This window comes from Petromyzon marinus, chromosome 39 (assembly GCF_048934315.1).
Source record: "Petromyzon marinus isolate PM22_M1 ecotype Great Lakes invasive population chromosome 39, UKy_Petmar_22M1.pri1.0, whole genome shotgun sequence".
Classification (NCBI taxonomy): domain Eukaryota; kingdom Metazoa; phylum Chordata; class Hyperoartia; order Petromyzontiformes; family Petromyzontidae; genus Petromyzon; species Petromyzon marinus.
In genome coordinates, this window is record NC_133705.1 from 15548732 (window position 1) to 15567305 (window position 18574).

The 18574-nt window shown below is 44.7% G+C and overlaps 1 protein-coding gene across 7 annotated transcripts in view; it reads left to right on the forward strand.

Moving 5' to 3' along the window:
* Window positions 1-18574, forward strand: part of LOC116950457 (neprilysin-like) — a 120228-nt gene that overhangs the window by 17699 nt on the left and 83955 nt on the right. The gene's annotated exons all lie outside the window — the stretch shown is intronic.

Genomic DNA, 18574 nt, shown 5'->3' on the forward strand with positions numbered 1-18574 from the left:
AAGAAGTTCAACATGCATGCACATATACAACGCATGCAACATACATACGTACAAAATGCATACATTCCTATGCCTCTATCACGTGTCCAGTGTACCCTGTGATAGAGTTGTGATAGGGTCACACACACACAAGCTGCTGTCCTGAGTCCCTGCTGTTTCTCATGCCTTTGCTACACTTGTCACGCGATGATACCCTTCGAGTTTTGCTACATCGTGCTGGTTTCGGCAGAAGGTTCCCTATCATTAAGGACGCGTACATACATCGATCGTGATCAATTTTCCCACATTTTTGTTGTACTCACTGAGAGCCGTGGTAGTGTTGCGGTCAGCACACCGCACTACGAACAAGGCGAACCCCGAGTTTGATTCCCCGCTCGCGGCCAACACCGGTGACGATTATCCGAAACCGGTCCTCGGCTTCTGGTAGTTCGACTCGGCCTCAAACGAGTACCTGGTAATGTAAAACATCGCAACTTAGGCGACAAAGACGGCCGGCAACGGTGCTGGCCACCCACCCCCTCGTGTGCCGTTCCAGCCTTCATGGGTGCTACTCGCTAACAGCACTTTCCCCAACAGTCTGTTGAGCCGAAAAGGAGGGATTTTTGTTTGTGCGTCCTTTGAATATTCGGCACGACCGGCGGTTGAACAAAATGCAATAGAAGGGCAACGAAGTTCCGGCCGGTTGCAGGGCCGCAAGCCAAGGGAGAGATGGAAGGGGTGCGCGATGGGATGAGATGTCAGGACGGCGTCTGCAGAGCAGAAAGAATGTGAGCACAAGCAAACGTCGAGCGAAAGCTTTGATGTCGTCTCGTAGCAGCGGATGCGGAGACATAAAATGCGCTTGCGACGGGCAGCAGCCACCTCTGATTGGCACCGTCGGCTACGTACGGTGCGAAAGAAGTTCAACATGTATACACACAACGACAACACTGTCTCTACCAAAAGTTCCTGCGATGCCTTATTTGTTTGCACCGTGACTGAAAACTCAAATTCGTGCAGAGAAACTCGGTACAGCCTCAGCAGGTGAACGCAGTCTCCGGAGAGCAGTTGTCCCGGATCTCTCGCCGAACCGATGGTCCTGGCTCACAGCGTTTTTGTCTCGGCGCTGAAATTAAACTCGGGGGGGGGGGGGGGGCACCCGGACACCTCACAAGCCGGCTCTGTTACACGAGCCACGATGTGAAACCCATTGGCTGGGGTCGTAATATCTTCACAAGAACACAAAGAACGCACTGGGTGTCCCCGACTCCCTGATCAGCAGGTTGACGTAAGTGTTGAATAATGTGTATCTGTACAGAATGTACTACGTGCCCTGTTGATGTCTCGCACTGCCGGATAACGTTCAATCAAGTGTGTGATTGTGGGTGGTGTGTGCAGTGGTTCGCGCATGGCGCTACGTGCCCGGCGACCGAGTTCGATTCCCGTTCGCCACCAATATCAGTGGAAAATATTTCAATGAGTCCTGGGCATCCCCAAGGTCGACTCAGCCTTAAAATGGTCCATGATGCAGTGTGTTAACATAAGGACTTGGGAGACAAAGGCGGCCGGACGTGCTGCTGGCATCCTACCCCCTCGCGTGCCATGCCGGCCTTCACAGGTGATCACTAACGGCACTTGACCCAAAAGTCTGTTCGAGGCTATACGGGGGATCTTTGTCTTTGTGCAGAAGTGGTCGCGCGTGCACATTACGACTAAAATAACAAACGGCGATTGTCGCTTTCGTCTTTGCAGCAACAGCAGTGGAATGTGCGCGGTTGAAATTGGCATAAATTAATCGTCATTTGTAAACGTAGCACAAATGTGAATTATGAGATTCATCCCCATCCCCCCACGACCTTCCTACATGATTAATAACGGTTTCAGCATCTGGGCTTTATGAGGCATCGATAACACCATGTAACACAATTTTTGTTCCTGGGTAGTAAGTGTTATTTCGTAATTGCTTATGCCTAAAAAGTATTAAAAATGGCTATTATTCCCCACAAACTTTGCTTTTATGACTAAAACAGTGATATTTTGAAATTGCCCTATTTTCAATGAGAAAACGGGCGAATGTGTGTCTTTTAGTTCACATAAAGTCAGAAAAAAAACATGAATCAAAATTAACATGTATTTATACTAAAGTAATACAAAAATGACTAAAAATATTTAGAAGTGAGTAGTTTTTCGAGATTTACGATTATACTGTAAATCACTTTCACGAATCAGCCCCCAAATGTAGTCTCCCATCGTATTCTCGTTATACTGTCCTTGGTAGCGGCGTTCAAAGTCCAGTATATCCTGGTGGAAGTGCTCGCCTTGCTCCTCCGAGTACTCTTTCATGTTCTCCTTGAATTGATCAAGTTGAGCATCAAGGACATGGACTTTGAGGGACATCCTACAGCCCATTGTGCCGAAGTTCTTCACCAGTCTCAACCAGCTCCACGTAGTTTTCGACCTTGTGATTGTCCAGGAAGCCACGAACCACTGTGACAAAGCTGTCCCAAGCCGCTTTCTCCTTACTAGTGAGCTTCTTGGGGAATTAATTGCACTCCAGGATCTTCTCTATCTGTGATCCGACGAAGACATCGGCTTTGACCTTTGCCTCAGACAGTTGAAGGAAGAAGTCTTGAAGGTACTTGAAGGCTGCCAACTCCTTATCTACAACTCTGACAAAGTGTTTCATAAGGTCCAATTTGATGTGCAGTAGTGGCATCAGCACTTTCCGGGGGTCCACCAGTGGCTACCACTTGATGTTGTTCCTCCCCACAGAGAACTCGGTCCGCTGTGGCCAGTCCTGCCTGTGGTAGTGCGCCTTGGTGTCCCTGCTGTCCCAAATGCAAAGATAGCAGGGAAACTTAGTAAATTCACCTTGGAGACCCATCGGGAATGCCACCATTTTGAAGTCTCCGATGACCTCCCAGCCATACTCATCATACTTCAAGGCGTCCAGCAAGGTCTTGATGCTGTTGTAATCCTCTTTGAAGTGCACCGAGTGAAGCATGGGAAGAGATGGGTACTGGTTACCATTGTGGAGCAGCACAGCTTTGGGGCTCCTGGATGAGTTGTCTATGAAGAGGCGCCACTCATTCTGGTTACAGGTGATTCCGATTGCCTCGAACAGACTGGTCACATTGTGGCAGAAGCAGAGCCCATCTTGACGGGTGAAAACGCTGCAAAAATGTTGGTGACGCTTCCTCTGATCTGCGACTTGCATACTTTTATCCAGCAAGTTCCACTGCTTGAGCCTAGACGTCAATAGCTCGGCATTGGACTTGGTCAGACCAAGATCTCTGATCAAGTCGTTGAGGTCTTTTTGGTTGGGGTAGTATGGGTTTCTCTCCTCAGCTCCACCTCTGAAATTGTCATCTGGATCTACAACGTCTTCTTCGCTGTCTGACTTGCTGCTCTCTTCTAAAGACGGCTGCTCTCTCTCTGGAGGAGTGGGTACGGGGAGCTCATGGCAGTGTGGCACCGGGGCGATGGATGAACGAAGTTCCGGAAACGTGATGGCAGGTGCATTCTTGCCAGTCCGACGTTTGGAAGGGTCCACCAGGCAGGAGTAGCAGTTGCTTGAGTGGTCAGTGGGTTCCCGCCAAATTCTTGGGATAGCGAACTTCATGGCTCTCTTTTCCCCTCTGTACTATCCTACAAAAATACATTTATTTCACCCACGACTAATGTGTAAGAGATTCTCGCAACATTTTTAATATATGATATATATATTTATTAAATAACAATGAAAATTGAAAATCATTTTTAAATTAAAAACGTTTACTATTTTATTTTTTTCTACACATTTTATGACAAAATTCCGAGCAACAATTGTCCGTCTTATCTTCCAGAGGTTTTTTTGCATTGCTCGCTGGTGAAATGAGGTGCCCAGGGTTTGTCTTGATCCCCGATAGGCATGCCGAAATATGCCTTGTAGATCTTTACACATCTTAACAGATGCTTCCACAGAGTACTTTTTCGCTCTTGTCTTGATAAATTGGCCGCAGACAAAGCAAAATGTGTCTGGCTTGCAGCCTCTTGATGCCATCTCAGAAAAATGCAGATACAGTATGTATCCACTTAGGCAGCTGGAACTAAACTGAACTGGTGGGCTTAAGGCCCCTGTATTTATACTATTACTGGAAAGTTCTAAAATTTTATACAAGTTCTTTGCAACTTTGCTCAGAACTGAATCTATCTGGAATATTCTGGAAAATGTGTAAATTTCTAAATATCAATGTCCTGGTCACAAAAGCAAAGTTTGTGTGGAATAATAGCCATGTTCTGTACTTTTGAGGCATAAGCAATTAGGAAATAACACTTACTACTCAGGACCAAAAACTAAATTGTTACACAGTTTAATGCATCACAACAGCCGATCAGGCAGCTCAATAGTAGAGCGAGCGGCTTGCAATCAGAAAAGATTGCAAGTTCAAATCCTTGTTTGGGGATTTACTCGGCCCATTATCCCTCAGCGGGCAATACAATTAATACAATAATTGTACTGCTCTGGATACATTCGACTCTGGCACAGGAATGAGGAATTTCCACCACTGGCTCTGGGCTGTAAATGGGAGATGATGAGTGCTACCTCAATTCTCATTTGAGCCAGAAATCACTTTCAAAATCATGATCACAATATGTATCCTGTTTTACTTGTAATCGGGATAAAGCATTGCGATAGGGATGGACCTGCTTTTACATTCATTGCTTGAGGGGGGGTGGTTGTTCACCCTCGGTACACACCTTCATTTCTCAGAATCAAGTAGCACAATCTGTATCAATTAATTGCCAAGCGTTGTTAATGATGATCACACCGCGGTCGGATTTTTAATTTCAATATTTATTTGCAGCAATTTCCATGTGGCATTTTAGTGGTGTGAATGTGCGTCTGGTATTGTATTTCGCTTTGTTAATTATCTCGCCAAATGGTGATAAATGACAGCTGGCCTAAACCACCACAATTATACCGCATGCTGTTACATTTACAGATGTAACCAGGATTTATATAGTGTCGAAATGTAACCGATTCTCAAGGCCGCACAAAAACAGTGGGTCGCATACATCCACGGAGAAAATGTATGCACGTTGTGCAGATATATATATCGATGGTTACATCACTGTTCGTCAATCCACGATTGGATGAAGGCCTCCCTTCTTACACCGGCAGTCACCAGAATTTGTTTGACCAAACGTCACCGTGGCCGGAAATCGAACTGAGGTCGTTTAACATGTCGGCTTTCGCGACCAATACTGTCCACAATATACATTTTTTTGGGTACGTTTGTGTAAGTATTACAACCGTTTCTGGCTGTTGCTAGATGAGGCTGGTTGTAATTAGCGGTGAAACATCGTACTCGAATTGTTAATGTTGTGGGTTTACTCTCCAACTCATCGGTGCGCTGAACTAGCAATTTATTGCCATGTTTTGTTTACGCGACAAACCTTATTATGTTGTTGTGTCGGGTGGTGGCGGGTTTAACGACGCATTTATATTTACGCGATCTAACCCAAAAACATTTCTTCGGGACAAACTCAGGGAGCTGTATTTGTGGGGCAACGTGCAACAATGTACAAACTCTGAACCCTAAGCCTATATATGTATTTGCAATAATGGGCCAAATACCCATATGAGGAGCTATCCAGGGATCCCTCTAGTAGAAGCCTTTGTGCCAGCAGTGGCTTGAGAAGTAAATTGCAGGGCTGCACCTATAGCGAATCTCATCTCCTCAGCATTCCTTTTGAGCTTCCCTTGGAGGTGTTATTTATTCAGGAGTCTATTCAGTTTAATGCCGTGGCTGGTGATCTTTTTTTATTTTTAAAGCGCGCTAAATTTAGAAAACCCATTTTTTTTGCGGGTCTATTTTTAAGACACGCAAAAATTGATTTTTGTAAGTCTTTGGCCTATTCCCGCAACCAATTATGCAGATACGATTTTTCTCCTGTGGTGCGAATGACCTTTAAAAAAAAAAGCTCCCGTCGTATTCAATGCGTAACATTGCAAAGCTTTGAATAGAAAAGTGCACACCTTATCCTTGGCATAGAATCAGCGGCATGCGCTGATAGAGCGTCGCCTCGGAAAATGCCACGGTGATCGTCGAGCACGAGATTGCTCGCATGAAGCACTGCGATCACGTTCAAAAGATGCCTCTGCTTGTAGAAAGGCGAGGGACTTATTACAATGACCCAAAAAGTCAGTGGCATTTGCTTCATAAAGGAACTTTAAAGCAACACCATGAACATCTAGTTTATCGCCTGTTGCCGTTGCCCTCTGGTGTGACACTGGTGGGTGAGACCAATGGTGGAGCCAGGATTTTCAGGTAGGGGGGACAACCCCTCCAGCAATGAAAATTGATAGAGGAGTTGTTAGTGAGTAAGGACTTGTCAGTGAGTAAGGAGTTGTTAGTAAGTAAGGAGTTGTTAGTAAGTAAGGAGTTGTTAGTAAGTAAGGAGTTGTTAGTGAGTAAGGAGTTGTTAGTAAGTAAGGAGTTGTTAGTAAGTAAGGAGTTGTTAGTGAGTAAGGAGTTGTTAGTAAGTAAGGAGTTGTTAGTAAGTAAGGAGTTGTTAGTGAGTAAGGTGTTGTCAGTAAGTAAGGAGTTGTTAGTAAGTAAGGAGTTGTCAGTGAGTAAGGTGTTGTCAGTAAGTAAGGAGTTGTTAGTAAGTAAGGAGTTGTTGGTGAGTAAGGAGTTGTTAGTGAGTAAGGAGTTGTTAGTAAGTAAGGAGTTGTTAGTAAGTAAGGAGTTGTTAGTAAGTAAGGAGTTGTTAGTGAGTAAGGAGTTGTTAGTGAGTAAGGAGTCGTTAGTAAGGAGTTGTTAGTAAGTAAGGAGTTGTTAGTGAGTAAGGAGTTGTTAGTAAGGAGTTGTTAGTGAGTAAGGAGTTGTTAGTAAGTAAGGAGTTGTTAGTAAGTAAGGAGTTGTCAGTGAGTAAGGAGTTGTCAGTGAGTAAGGAGTTGTTAGTGAGTAAGGAGTTGTTAGTGAGTAAGGAGTTGTCTTTGCTTTTTATTCGACGCGTGTGCGGCGATGGCGCAGCCATCCATCTAGGGTCGAACTCGAACCGTGTACTCTATACTCAACTGCGCACAATTCTGAGTCGCTTATACTGTAACTGCTTTGCCGTTACTTATTGCCAATTATGGACTCAAGGTCTCTTGTCCTATCATCTCATAGAGTCCCTGGCACATGATCTGCTACACAGTGGCAGTGGGGGTCGCAAAATTCCGATTTATTACTATAAAACCCCAATGATCTGATCGAAATTAGGGATTTCGATCGGATTATTCGGGGGGCACGTGCCACCCCCTCCCCCCATCTCTGGTATAGGCCAATCAGTTTCAAAGACAATCCATGCATTACCGGAGCATGTTTGCATCTTTTTCCACAAGTACTGTGTGTGCTTAATGAAGACTCGACGTCTTAGGTGCATTTATTTGGGTGTTTGAACATCTTAACACCTCCTGGTTTATTTCCAGAAAGGGTAAAGCCTATTATTGTTTATTTCACCACGGACACCCCTGCAAACGGGACGGTCCATCTGAAGGCGATGATGCAGGTGAAATTTTGCAATAAATAAATGGCGAAGTGAACGTATTGGCGGTACAACTGCGGGTGCACGGTGTGTATATAAATAAAAATATAAATATCCAAATTCATTCATTAGTTTGTCCCCGCAATTCAAAACCCCCCGTCAAAAATAAATCAGTTCTCGTGATGTCGAAGCAATCCGATAGACGAATGTCGGTTCCAATTTAGATTTTAGAATTGTTTCACGAGGACCGGTGTGTTATGCTGCACCGGTGTGTGCCGCCAATGCGTCCAAACCAAGAACTCACAAAATACAGCAAAAGAACTCACAAATACAGCAAAAGGATAGTATTCAGAAGACTGGACGCAAACCCTTTCTGTCGTCGAACAGATGTCTAGTAAAATATTATCAAGTATACGTATGTATTCTTGGTTCTTTCGGTAAAGTCATGTAGAACCAAGAATATGAATCCCTGCAGTCACGAAAGCTTTAAATAAAAATGTATACATATGTAGTACAGTGTAAACAAATGTTAAAAATCCTGAATCGGGGTTTACTCAGGCCATTATCCATTCGATTCAAGGAAACGAGTCTCACTTTTGTGTGCAGGTCGACAGATAGTGGTCCAGAGCGAAGAATCGTCACTGCCGTGGGAATGAGGAATTTTCCACCACTTGGCTCCGGACTGCAAACAAAATCTGATCACCCCACTCAACGCTCGTTTGAGTCGCAAATTGGTTTAACCCTCGACGCTTTCAAACACGTCTAAATGAAACACCGAGGTACGCATGTTGTTATGAGTGTTACTGCTGTTGTTGCTGTAGGCAGAATCAGAATATGTATTTATACTGGAGGAATCTGACGCGCGATGAAGCTTCTTTCTCACAGATGTCCAGTAGGTTGGATGCCTCGGCTCAGCCCTTGTTGAGTTTTAGTGAACTCCCTCCGCAGAGGCCATCCTCGATACCGCTGATACCACTCATCAGCACCTCCGATTAGCACGGTTGGCTACGTACGGTGCGAAATAACTTCAACATGCACACGTACATCAGTGAGTCTACGCGGATGTAATCCTTTCGTGTCATCGGCCTGTCGTTTCTCTTGCCCGTGCTGCACCCGTATTAACCCCTTCTACGCAGCAAAACAAAACGCCTCTTGAGCACCGCGTTGACTGGGCACACGCGGCCTCCCTGCACCAGCCGACGCATCCTCAGACCCCCCCGGTGCCCTTGCATCGACGTGTAGACTTTAGGGGCTGTGAGCGAGAACCTTTTAAAGGCAGCACGGCACACAAAGGGGGTGGAGTGGTCACCCCCCCCCCCGCCCGTCACGTTTGTCTCCCCAATGCCGGTGTTAACACAACATTACAGGCACTCATTGAAGGCTGAGTCTACCTAGGTGGAGGCACAGGGAAAGTTTTGAAACAACCCTTGCCATTCATGTTAGCCCATAGCCAGGAATTGAACCCAAGGCACCAGGAGGGTTGGTAATTACAGTACGGGAAATGCTCTCTCACACATCACTTTAATGATGACACACACAAGATAGTCATTTATAAAGGCGTATTGAAATACAGGAGTGCCTGCTATTGTTGTGTCTTCATTTTCGTTAATGCACACAAACCGTAACATTAATCGCAGAGTGCTTCTTTGCATGAAATGTTGTTCGAAAGCAAAAGGGGAGAGAGAAAATAAATTGCACGTGCAATATCCTTTTAAGAGAGTGAACTAAGTCATTGTTGGTGGCGTTTCATGTGCATGTGTTTACGTGCCAAACATCATGCGGGGCGAGTGTGCGCGTGTGCGCATAGACATATCTCTGAAGCATCTTCTTCTGTACGTATGTATATTCAACTTACTTCGTACCGTACGCAGCCAACCACGCTAATCGGAGGTGCGGGGGAAAGACAACAAACTGAACACGAGAAACAGTGGGAAATAAATTTGTTTTCAATTCAGATTTACAAGTGCACAGCTCCAGTGGCTTCCTAATATCGGAGAGTCTCGGAAAGCGCATCTGAAAGTGCGCGAAGCGGTGACCAACTTTATTCGATGGTTAGCCAAAAGCCGCCGCTTCGAGGATGACTGGAGTTCAAGTGATGTTTTTTTTTCTCCTTGAGGTCAGCAAGGTATCGCGGTTAGTTTGTGGCAAGCGATGTTTTGCACCTGCGGTTGGCTACGTACAGTGCAAAAGAAGTTCAACCCACATGCATAAAAATGGGTGCCACCTTTTAATGTCTTTGTCCTGCCACCGGACGAGAGCGCTGAACTACTACTGTTGGCCATAGCCCACTGACGCATGGGGGAGGAGGGCCTACACATCGAGGGCCCTGTGTGTGTTTGGGGAACAGGGGAAACGTTGGGGGAGAACTGGGAGAAACGATAGGAGGGGATGGCACAGGGGACTGGTGCGATAAGTCAACATTGGGACCTGTGACATCCACGGTGCCATGTGTTCATATTCCCTTGTTGTGCCATGTGTTCATATTCCCTTGTTGTGCCATGTGTTCATATTCCCTTGTTGTGCAAGTGCACGTAGGGCCGTGCGTGTCAATGCACTGCCGGTGAGGTGCCGATAAGCCGTGGGGGTGATTTGACCTCGCCTCACTACTCTCGTCAATGCAGGTTGGCGACGGTGTGGAGCATAGGCACGGATCCTTAGAACTACGGTACAACAGGAGCGTTTGCTGCACGACACAATCCGTTTTGTAGAGTAAACTGAATATTTCATGCGGTGGCAATATTGTGAAATTGTGCTACGCTTATAGCTGCAGCAACCGAATCGCACACGTGGAAAGCCAACTTTGAAGTCCCATGGGATTCTACAAAAAACAACAACAAAAACTTGACAAATCTCAATAGAAAATTAGAATTCATAAATCCCAAATTTTAATACATTACACAAATCATCGTTTTGTCGCTAAGTGTGGTATAAGACAGGGGCAGCGGATGCTGTTTTTTTTTTAAGATTTATTTCCACGGAGGAACCCTCCCGCTACATTTGCATTCCTCCCTTCAAATGGCATGCGGGGCAATGTAATTCATTGCAGCGCCGTGGTTGGGGAATTGGAATGCGTAGTTGGTCATTTATACTCTGCAATGCAATGCTCACACTCAATATCAATATCTAAAAATAATTGGACTATGAGAAAACGGCAAACGTGTGTAATCACAAACATACATCTTTCTAACAAACAGAAGTATTCGGGTTTGGGCAGCTCCACTGCTCCATGCAGCCGGTGACCTGAGTGCAATTCCCATCCATGGAGCACATAAGTGGCATCCTATAGGAGAGGAATGCCCCCACCTTCACCATCCTCCATTCATCAGAATGGTGAAGTATGATCAATTAACCCCTTTGACCAAATGACTTAGCAGTGGATTGAAAATCATATTCAATAACTAGTTCGAAATTATTTATACTTTAAATTTGCTGACAGATCACATATTTGTCCATAATTACTCCGTGCCGTTTCCTACAGGGTGATGGCACAAAGCCTTCCTTGACATACACTTCATCTGGGTTATTTGAAAAGGATTAGCATGGCGACCTCCCGCGTGAATGCATTTATGATCTGCAACACCATAGTGTAAGCTTTTAATTATTCCTTACCGAAATCTCTTTTTCAGACACACACATTGATGTGTATGGATATCGAAGGCCACACTTTATCTCATCGGTATTTGCAAAGAATGTAATGCCTTCCCCGATAAGGGGATTGGCGATGCATATTATTTCATCACATGTCACGCAATCATTTCTTCTTTATTTGCCATGTCATTGTGATCATCACCACTCACACTTCTTAACAGCTGTATCATCAGCAGACTATTGCGGTGGGAGTATGGGACTGAATACATTTTAATTGGTGCTGAAGCTCTCGAATCAATATCGATGGTTCCTTTATTTTTGCTAAAGGTTGTAGAGAACAATTGGTGAATTGAGATATGGCCCAAGGGCAAAACTTCCTAACTTTCTAAAACCAGGCACACCTCTTGCTCTCAGGGGCTTTTCACAAGTGTCGAATTTACAACGGTTTATTTGGAAAGATAAAAAAGAAGAGGCGTGGTTAGCCACGCGTTGGTTTACTTATTCCTGTGACCTTGGAGTAAGTGCTCGCAGGCAAGCTGAGTGGATTAGCATTTCCACTGCAATGATTCTATTTGAATTTCAGCACATATCCCAGGCTTTGCACCGCCGTTTTCAACAACCCCGTGCTTGTTTTGTGTCGGTGACATGGTCCTGGCCGTATACGATGTTGGCGTGCGTTTCTTTACAAACGTCGCATATCTCAATTTGTATTTGGTTGTCCAATAGTGATCGGGAATCTTCTCTTTGTGGTTGGCGTGCCGTATTCCGATCTCCAAGGCCCTGCATTCAATTACAGGGAATTGTGCAAAGCACCGGTGGAAATTGCTATTTGGAACCTTTGTGATATAGCCCCAGCAACCCCTTAGGTCATCCTCGGCCTAAAATGATTACGTGGTGTGATACGGGGCACAGCAAGCACTGGAGAGACGCGGGAGGCATCGCCATGCACGGCGCTGCCTCAACACCAGGCGCCTTTTCCTGCCTCTGCGGTCGACTCGCCAATAGTCGACGCTTACCGCCAGACTCTGAATGTAAACAAAAACTTTGTTTGGTACGTACAAGGGAGAGCTCGTTCTTCGTCGCGTTTATTGTTGGAAGGAATGGTCACGTGCAAAATTCGACCGTTAAAATTGTCCACGACGGGCAGCGTGATCGTTGCGCTGGTCGCGTCACCTTTGGTTATAAGTCGCCCCTAGACTGCCCCCATCTGGAAGAAGCACCCAAGTTGTCCTGATGTAAATTGTCACCGCTCCCACGTGGATTGCCTACACCTTTCTGGGATGCTATTATTCAACGAGATTAAGAATCGTAATCTAACCTTCACGAAATGTGCCATCTCCTTGGCACGCTTTGCAGCGATTAGAACATTGTCCATGAGAAGATAATGGTTTGAGATGAGGACTGAGGGTGGCGTAGTTTTCGTTACAATGGAACAGACGCGAGTGTTAAGGAGGGGTCGTGGTAGGCTTGGTCCTCGCCTTGAGGGTTGGGGGGGGGGGCTACGGAAAGCTGGGGGGTGGACAAGTGTTGAGGCATTGCATTGGGAAGGCAAAGGGAGTCGGCCGGGGGGGGGTTGGAGAATGGGACAAAATTACTACGCTACACTATTTTTATTTTATCAGCTAATTACCCACTGAGATATATCGCTCTTTTTTCCGAAGCGACCTCGCCACAAATGATAATAACTCAACGAAGTGGCCTATCGTGTGGAAATTAAAAGCAGACAAATACTCTAAACGCGTGATGTTGATTCTATATTCGGAGAGAATAATCCGGAGGACCCGGAGAAAAATCAACACGACCACGGAGAGAAAGACACAAATTCCAAATATACAGCAGTCATCAGGGTCGGGATCGAACCCACGACCACCTGTATACTAGGCAAGGTAGCTAACATCTCGCCAAGTAATTATATTTCTGACCCGTTGTTGCCAGTCGGGAGTGTTACTTCCTCTTATACAGCGACCCAGTTGCCTCCCACATCCCGGCCAGTTGACTCAGGAGGATAATACGATGCCCGAACACTGAGCTAGCACTGCTGAGATCCTGGGCTGAATCTAGGAAGCAGCCAACTGATTAAACCAGGTTCTCAAGTACTGCTTAGAGAATTGATGGTCTCAGCCTGGTCATTGACTCTGCTGCCCCTGGCGCGAGTTGTGTTGCTCTGACCACGTGAATGTGAAATGGTAGTTGTTGTTCTGCATCTAGAATAGCCCTATGAAAGAAGAAGACGTTTGCACAAACATGATCTTGAATTTGGGTTTTCATTTTAGTCAAGCTTATTCCGTGATTCAAATTGAGATCTTGATCTGGCGTGTGACAAACCCACTTGGTGTAAGGCCCGTCAAAGGCGTTGCACCTATTGTGGATAAAGAGGCCGATTGAAATTACTTGTGCTGTCGCTTTCTGCGGCTGTAGTCTGCAAGGTGGTGCACCGGTGGCTGTGAAAATCTCACGAGGAAAATCTGTCACGATGCCATAGCACAACTGGATTGTGATTGGACGGAAAAGGCAAAAATAAGAGCAAACGCTTGAGGTATATTATAATGATACTCTTAAAATGAGTTGGTTGAACATCCTGCGCCCACATGTACTGCTTCAATCGCAGTCCATTTCAATCACGTTAAATAAGCTCCTGGTCGAGCTACTAAAATGGCAGACATCAACTTAAAAGCAGGAGCAATTGTTGGAACAAGATTAATGGAGATATTTACTCGGGCGTACACAATAGACGCGACTATGTCAATCGTGCAATGAGGCCTCACTCAATCTTGAATGCAAACATTTGTTATAAAACCGACTTCAGGAATTACAGGCCCATTAGCTTCTCATCACAGGTCACAAAACAAAGAAGAGAATGCTCCCTTCCGTATCTATATCGCTCCACGTGAGAACAAATCTAAGATCAATACATTTGTACACATCATATTAGCCACTCACCCTGCCAGGAGTGACTTTGTTTGGCAGAATTGGTTTAATACAAATAAACTATGGACCGGTTTTGACATTCTTCGTCTCATCAGTGGAGTCAGGCTTGCTTCAGCCAATACCGGTGAGCTTGCAGATGTTTATAGGCCAGGGCCCTCTCCGTTATGCAGGGTGCTTCAAAAAAATGTTAATACTTCCGGGAATTTGCAACGATACCACGATAAATGTGCCTCCTCCGAGCTCTGGAAACCACCTGGAGACGATTCGAGGCACGCGTTGACAACGATAGCGAACAAGTGGTGAGACTTTTTGACTTTTTGAAGCTATTGGCATACATTTGTTATGCTGCAGTGTATTATCCGTTCTTTTTCTATTAAAAATGATAGTCCCATGTAATTGTTAAAAAAAAAATTTGAAGCACCCTGTATAAATCCATGTTTAACATTATTTTTTTTTATTCAGCCAGAAGATAAAGTTGCCGTCTAAAAAAGACTTCACATCTATTGGACATTAATGGTTACCACTCAACTTCCTCTTGCAGAAGAGACATTTCTACAATGGGCACTCGCCTGGCTGGTTATTAATGAAAGAGATTTGTGTAGAGATTGTACAATATAAGGCCACGTCTGAGCAAGTAAACGTGTGTCAAGTCTGCGTCATATACTGCGTGAATGTTAATGTTTCCACGGGTGGGTTAATCGTGATTTATCATAATGCTTGCCCTGGTGGGTGTCTGTCGACCTTCTCGAGCCAGCTGGTCAGGATTGGGCAAGGACAAAGCTCCGCCACTTTCCATTTCGGCGACCTGAGACTTATCGCTCTAGCTTATCACTTTACCTAAAGCACCAAGAATAACAAACAAACATTTACATGCGTTTCAGGACACACAATGTAAAACATGAATACATAATATATTCAATCAATAAGTATTGACAGCATAGAACTAAGATTGGAGTCATTTCCATCGGCGTCTCACTGGACAACATGCCTCCACAAAGTACAAACAGTGGTCACTTCACATCAGTCGTCTCGTATGTTTGTCTTTATTTCTGGGCAAATAGAATAAAATATAATGCAATATGTTTCGGTGTGTGTTTACTTTGACGAAGCAGTAAAAACATCTGTACTTTCAAGCAGACAAATATTGTCAACTCATTATTTGCCGTCTGAGTCAGACCTTCGGCACTTGAAATTCTGCTTTAATCATGGATGGCTGCCCGAATTTGAACCTGAAATCTCTCAACGGTGCTCGCTCATTGCTGTGAGACACGGGGCCTCGTGAGGGCCTCACTAGAGCCCACTAGGCTGTCTACCACACTTACTTATTAATGTGATATATGGCTTCACATTTTTTTTCATTTAAAACACTACTCGTCCGCCCGGGCCGGCCTGTAATTGCTTCGTGTGCGCGCACTGCCAGCATGACTTCCCTTAATTTTCGGACCCACGCTGCACAACGCAATCATCGCACGGCGTTCTCCGATCACTTGCCGAGCGTGAATACAAAAAGGGTTCAGACTGCGCTTCCATCTGTTCCGAGATCACCCGCCGCTACGAGCCAAAGGCAAAGCTGCCGCTGCTTTGATTCCTGCGGGGTTGTTCGTACCCCCAGCAGCTGCGAGAGCTGAGTTAGCCCAACGGGGTTGGATTAACGCCGACTCCGGTTGGCAAGTTCTGCCAGTGCCCACCTTTGGGCAAATGTCTTGGTGTACGAGTGCACCTGGCCTGGCAAGGGCGCTGTGGTGATGTCACCGCCACTTCGTGACGAATGTCCGCTGTTGTCATGGCGCATTTTATATGCACTCTTCCTAACATTCTCTCGATGTTTCACATCACACGAGTTTTTGTTTTCTTCCGAATTGATGTTCTCTTATCCAATGCAATAAATTCCGTAGGTATTGTTGTTCTTTTTTTAAAGAACGGTGTTGTCTTTAAAAAAATAAAAGCTCACAGTAATCTTGCGATCAGAAATATTTGGGATCGTCAAATTAAACTCTTTGAGAAAAATCATGATGAGTGCTTGTCAACTTCAGCAGTACCAGAAAAGTCATTGTTGGGTCAATGGCCTAAGGACTAAGTGCGCACATACTGAGCTAATGCACACTGCAATTATTTTTAATGACAAATCCGAGCGGTATAAAGAGAGCAACAAAAAAACTTCAATATGAAAGAATAATAAAAGGAAGTTAGCAAAATAACGGAAAACGGGGTGTTGAGTTAAATAGTGTGCATTGGTTCACACATTGCACTACTATGAAACATTACTTTTTATTTTACAAGGTAAGGCCCACTGATCTATTTTTCAGAAGCAACCTGGCCACAAATGATAGCCCAACGAAGTGGCTTATCATCATGTGACATTAATGGCAGCAGCCAAATACTCTAAACGCGTGTGGATTCCTCATGTGGAGGGGAAAAGCAGAGGACCCTTAGAAAAATCCACGCGACCACGGGGAGAGAGACACGCAAACTCGAAATATACAGCAGGCATCAGGGTCAACGAAGTAGCCAATCATGTGCAAATGTATAACAGCCAAATACTCGAAGCACATTTCTAAATGTGGAAAGTAAAACCTGGAGGACCTGAAGATAAATCCGCATTACCACGGGGAGAACATGCAAAGCTCAAATATACAGACGTCAGAGTCAAAATCGAACCCATGACTTCCTTCACACTAGGCGAGGGATTTAACATCTCGCTACCACGGTAGTACAAACACAGCCACCCTGAGTTTGATTCCTGGCCACAGCCAACACCAGTTCCGAATAACCGAACCGGTCCTGTGTCTCCCCTTGGTTGACTCAGCCACCAATGAGTACCTGGTGCGGTGTGTAAACAGCATCGCTGGAGAGACAGCAGTGCCGGGTGATTATTTAACCGGGCCTAGCCCACTACCCATCCTGGTTGCACTAAACAACACGGTGAACTTTGGTCAAACACACCTCGTAACTGATATGACGTTGAGTTGCATTCATCCAGAAGTGGATTTAGCATCCAAAGAGAATAAAATACGCTTTGCGTACCTAAAAACTCAGTTCAACCAAAGGAGACACTCCGTACAAATGTAAAGACATGAAGGCATTGCCTGGTGAGCAGTAACAAGGGGTGCCCAATTATCTGGAAGGGCTGGACATGCCATGACAGAGCAGGCGTGTCGTGTGGGAAACTTGCTTGACATCATTGCGCCACGGTGGCCGTGTCCATGCGGTGTTCACGTGGTGTGTTCGTGTCGCGTGGGTTTCGGTGGAGAAAAAAACGAAGACCGGTGCGTGTGTAGCCGGCTCTAGTGTTGACGAGAGCCAGGTCACGTGCATTCTCGTTTCATGCCTGGTTTTGTTTTGGGGATTATTCTTTCTTGTCAAATGTATTTGGTTTCTGTCGTTCGGCTATGCAGTCACGTGTTCAGTGTTCTTTACTGGAGACGATGCTTATCGTACGATAAACCCGAACCATCAATCACCTTCACAATTCAAGGATGCTTCATTGCTCTCTGTAAAATTAATATATATTTTTTTACGTATGCCTCAATGACCAAACAGATTACTTTTAGGCAATGTGTGAAATATGATTTTACATCTCTAAATAAGTCAAAAGGGACAACATGAACTTCGGAACATATTCCTTACAACCACTGAGCAATGGGAAACGTTTGTTGAAATTAATTGAAGTTAAGCAATCACATTCTTAGTTTTTTTTCAGTAAAGTGACGTAAGTAAAATAAAATTAAAATAAAAGAAAACAACTAATCAAATCACGACGTTTCGGAGGCAACACAAGCTTCCGTCTTCAGGTGGAACAATCTTGCTGTGACTGTTCCACCTGAAGACGGAAACTTGTGTTGCCTCCGAAACGTCGTGATTTGATTTAATTGTTTTCTTTAATTTTCAATTTTATTTTACCTACGTGACTTTACCGAAAAAGCCAAAGAGTATGAATCCTTGCAGTCACGAAAGCTTAAAATCTAGAATTAAGCAATCACGTTTGCTTTGTATCCACAATGCCATCAAAATGTTAACATTTTAATTATTGCTTAATAATGTACACAATGTGTGCCTTTGTGTGTGGATATGTTTGAGCTATGCCAGGAATGTTAACAGTCCATTGCCAAGTTAGCTCTGTATCTCACAAGTCCCTAGTAAAAATTAGTTACATTTATATAAAGTGTATGTTGCATTGCAAGAAATCTCAGTTTGCGCTGTTGTAAATAGCTGAGGAAGTTAAAGGTGCAGCCCTGCAATTGCTTGCTCTTGCCACCACTGGCAGAAGAGTTTACACGTAAGGGGTCATTAGAGAATTACTTTCGATGATAAGAATACGTTTTACCATTTCTGGCAATGAAACAGTTGCGTTAAGATGTTCAAACACCAATTAGAAACCTCTTGCAAGGAATAAAGTCTGCATTAACCACACACTGTACTTGTGGTGAACATGCAAGCACACATAATCTGATAATATATGCATTGTTTTTTTTTTACTGATTGGGCTACACCAGAGACAGCCTTCTTGTGTTTGAACATCTTAACACCTGTTTTATTGCCAGAAAGGATAAAACCTATTATT